Genomic DNA, 4,378 nt, shown 5'->3' on the forward strand with positions numbered 1-4,378 from the left:
ATTCTTGCTTTCCAAGGCAGCAATTGAAAGGAGATGAAAATATAATTTAATAATCTTTATATCACAGAAAAGATTTGAGAGCAGTTACTCTGTTAGTAGGAGAAATTCATCACTCATTAAATACAGGGCAAGCATGGCTATACATAATAATTTTGAGTGCAATGCAGTCTTATAAATTTAATGTACACACTTTATTTAAATGATGCAAACAGCCATATGAAATTGCATATGATTAGAAAACAGGATGAACTCATTTTGCCTCCTGCTTGGTTTCTCATAAACATGATTACATAATATTGTTATGCACTGTTGTTCATAGATGTCTTTTTACATAAAGGGTAAGTATCATATTACTTTAACAGATTATTTTTGGAGTTCTGCATGTTATTTTTGTTTCATCAGATATGTGCCCCCAATTTTAAAAAAAAAACAATATTTCAAGAAAAAGTGAAAGTTTCACAACTTGTCGTGTTAATTTTGAAAAAATTGAAGTGTAGTACATATTACTAGATAGGATGTCATTCCACTGGTCTATATAAACAAAAAAAACAACTGTTCTTGAAAATTGAAGCATTACCTTGTATAATTAATAAAGTACATCAAATCAGATTTGTAAATAAAATATTGTTTAAATCTAAAGTATTCAATATTTTGATTAGATTATTTTTTTAAGGAAAAATATTTAACGTGTATGTGCCGAATTTTTTTTTAAATAGTTTTTTATAATTGCAATGGAAGGGCAATTGTCTCATTACAAGTGGTACAGAAGCCAATACTTGGGTTACCATAGATATATAAACAAGTGAAAACTGTGGAACAAGTTTTAAGCTCATTTTGGAAAAAAAAACAGTTCTGTAGAAATGCATATTTGTATTTGTTTCTCTAATAAATCTGCAAATAGCTTTAAACACAAATTAGTTTTAATTATTTAAATTATGAGTTCTGTTAAATAATTTAACACCTGTTTTGCCTTACATTTTGTGAAAACATTGTCTCATGGAAATGAATACAGGCATATTGTGGAAATCAAGGTAGGTCTGCATTTATTTGAAAAGATCAGGTATTTAGCGTTTAAGTATTTTCTTTACCTGCATGAAATTATTAAGCCATTTATGTAAAATACAACACTTCTGCTTTCCCCAAAATTACATGTTTAGCCACTGCCCAAATCAATAAGGACCAATTTTCATCTACTTAACTCAATATCAAATAAAAGATTAGCAAATCAGTGAAGTCATATGTTAAAATACTTGAAGATATAAAGATTAATTCATACCAATTATAAGCTTGTTTACATGAAGCAGTGAATGAATATAGATTCTTCTGAACTACAATGCCTCCGTCATCTTTAATGTGATTACAAATTATGATTAAAATTGTAATCCCAAAATATATTTTCCTTGAATTGTGAATTTATAATAATACATGTTGAAATGTTTTAGGATAGCATAATCATCTATTTCTTTTGTTAATATATAGAGTCTCCATTTTATTAAAAATGCTTTGAAAAGAATAAACAAAAACCGTTTATTTTTTTATCTATCTTTCTGCTTTAGCAAATATGCTAACCTTTTGTTGAAAGATTCATTGAGTATTCCAATTCTATAGAATACAAAGAATTAATTCTAATGAAGTCCTTCAATTTGACAATTTATTTTTATTTGGTAAAATATTGGGGGGCATCTGGTCTATGAAACCTTAAGCTTTTTCATTGGCTTATCCAATATTCAAACTGTTTGATCAATAACAAAAATGAGTAATTATATCTTTTTTTTCTTTAGAGGAATTCTTATAACTTAAATTTTAAAGTAACTAGTTCTCAAAATTTCCACACCTTTAATGTTTTATCATTTGCAAAATATATATTAATGTAGACCAAGTCCTTGGTAGATGTAATAAAATATTTCAATATACTTAAAACATTGGACAGACTTAATACTTTTATGGTATTCCCATGTTTTATGTTACCTATTTGGGGAGATAGATGTTGAAAAATGCTTTGGTTTTTTGGGGGAAAACCATAGACCAGTAGTGAGATGAATTCATGCTGAAAGTGTATTATAAAATAAACCTTTTAGGGTTCAAAGCTTAGTCAAGAATGAATTGTAATTTTAAAAAAGATATTGATATAACAAATTAACTTGTATCATGTTTCAAAATTAAAAGAAAAGAAAACTAACTCTTTTGAATTTAATAAAGTCTAACCATAGTATGTTCTAAATATCTTGAGAGAAAGATTCTCCAGTCAATTCTGGGCTGAATATATTTTGTGGGATTTAAGTCCCTAGTAAAAAACATTTGCTAATGAATTCACTGGTAGAGTTCTTGAACATTTGGATATTGCATCAAGACTGTATGTGTGTGTGTGTGTGTGTGTGTGTGTATGTGTGTGTGTGTGTGTGTGTGTGTGTTTTCATTTCTGTATTTTGGGGGAGGGGGCTATTTACACACATGTAGACCAAAAAATAGAAACAATTATTAGGAATATTTGCATATAGACAACTAATGGTTGTTTAAACAAGTGATTTGAAAGCCCAAATTATTACATGTTCTCATCATTTTGTCAGTAAGAAGGAAAAACCTGGAGGTTGAATTTCCTGTGAAGTTTGAGTCATGATTTTCAGAAAATGTTACTTTCTATATACTCCACAAGATTAAATCTAAATTAGAGAACTTAAAATTCACTTTTTAATCTTCAAACTCATAAAACTGGTTTATATTCTGGCAGACAGTATAACAGAATCATTGTCCATTGTCTTAAGAGCATACTTTTCATTTCAAAGCCTTTGGGAATTGCTAATACTGTTATTTCTGAGCATAAAAGTTCTTACTTTCAGCAAGCTTTTATTCTGTTTTAATTAAAAATCCTTATAATCTGTCCCATTTAGAACCTGTTGTATTTAAAACCATCTAATAAAATAGCTTTTAAATTATGCCATTTCTTTTAGTTGGTATCTCAGTTTGTTTATATTTCATGCATCAGTTTCTATATTTGTTTTTCTTTACATATAAAATATATTTGAAGGTTTATAGAATGGTACAAATGATGAATTTTCTGTCTTTAAATTTCTGGAATGAATTATGTGTACTGTTGGATCCATCAGTATACTAAAAATAAAATATCCCATGTACAAATTTTGAATCTGTTTAGCATTAGTTTCCATATAAACGTCTTCATTGAGAACAAATCAGATACACTAGATATCTAGCTTGGACAGAAAAAAAAAAGGAATAAAGATGGAGAATCAGGCTTTTGAAGAGTGACAGGATAATAAAATCCAAGAATCATGAGCCAACCAAGGTATGTCATGTGAGCCCTTAACATTGCTTAAGCATGCAGAAATTAAAACCAGTATAACATTGTCTCTGTTGTGCATTTTTATGTTTGTCATACCCTCAATATTATTTTCAAGTGAACACAATCATTCAGTATTCCATAGCAATAACCAAGAATGTACACTAAGCAAAATATCGATGGAATGACGTAGAATGTAATGATACTGGAAAACCTTATTACAGTATGTTGGTAACTTTGCCCTGATATCTTTGTTAAACAAAATACAGATTAACACAGACTTATTGGTTGTATTCTTCATTTTTACTAATAGATGCATCGCTTTTAATCCTGACATGAATAAATTAGGGAAGGACTTTCATCAATTTTTAATGTGTAAAGAACATTACATCTGAGGGCACAAAATTCATATTAAAATTTTAAAAATGCAGATTCAAAATCTTTACTCTCTGAATAGTAGATCTTAATTCTCAGTTGAGATCCTATATTCTATGTATAGACTGATCTAATTTTGAACTGAGTGGATTTTTTTCACCAGCAATAAGAATGTCATCACTTGTCTGTGGTAAAACAGTTAAGACTAGTATAATTAAGCTTATCACACCTCTTTTTATATCAGTTTAAATGTTTTGGAAAAGCAAAGTTACACTTGCAATGTTATAATATTCAGCATATTATGTTCTTTCTCATTACCATAGGCTTTATTAACATTAACCTTAAGTATTTTTAAAAATTAAACTTCTAAATTTAAATTTTTAGGAATATTTCTTAATACAAAAATAGACAAGAAATTTTTCTCAAATATTTTTAGAAATGTATTTTCATAAATGATTTCCTAATGTGATATGATTACAGTAGTTATATATTATCTCCTGCCATATGCAGAAGGCACATTTATTCTTTTTATTCTCACAATATTATAAGGGGCAGGCATTAATTTTAATCTTTTAAGTAGAAAATGAAACAATATGGATCTACTGATTCTAAAGCCACTAAGATGAAATTAATGGAAGATTCATTACATTTTACTGAGAGCATAAAAATTTCTAACTCATAATTAACAATGCATTAGAATATTTTTAA

General features: G+C 28.0%; 1 protein-coding gene across 3 annotated transcripts in view; it reads left to right on the plus strand.

Moving 5' to 3' along the window:
• The window catches only part of NOVA1 (NOVA alternative splicing regulator 1), a 145,522-nt gene extending 144,055 nt beyond the window's left edge, over window positions 1–1,467 (plus strand). For all 3 annotated transcript variants that reach the window (XM_081292707.1, XM_081292708.1, XM_081292709.1), the window contains one exon: window positions 1–1,467. This exon is cut by the window's left edge and continues 4,917 nt beyond it. The gene's annotated coding sequence lies outside the window, so the exon portion shown is untranslated.
• Window positions 1,468–4,378: the final 2,911 nt, after the last annotated feature.

The sequence above is a fragment of the Spermophilus citellus genome (genome assembly GCF_964194105.1).
Source record: "Spermophilus citellus genome assembly, chromosome: 4".
NCBI classification, from domain to species: domain Eukaryota; kingdom Metazoa; phylum Chordata; class Mammalia; order Rodentia; family Sciuridae; genus Spermophilus; species Spermophilus citellus.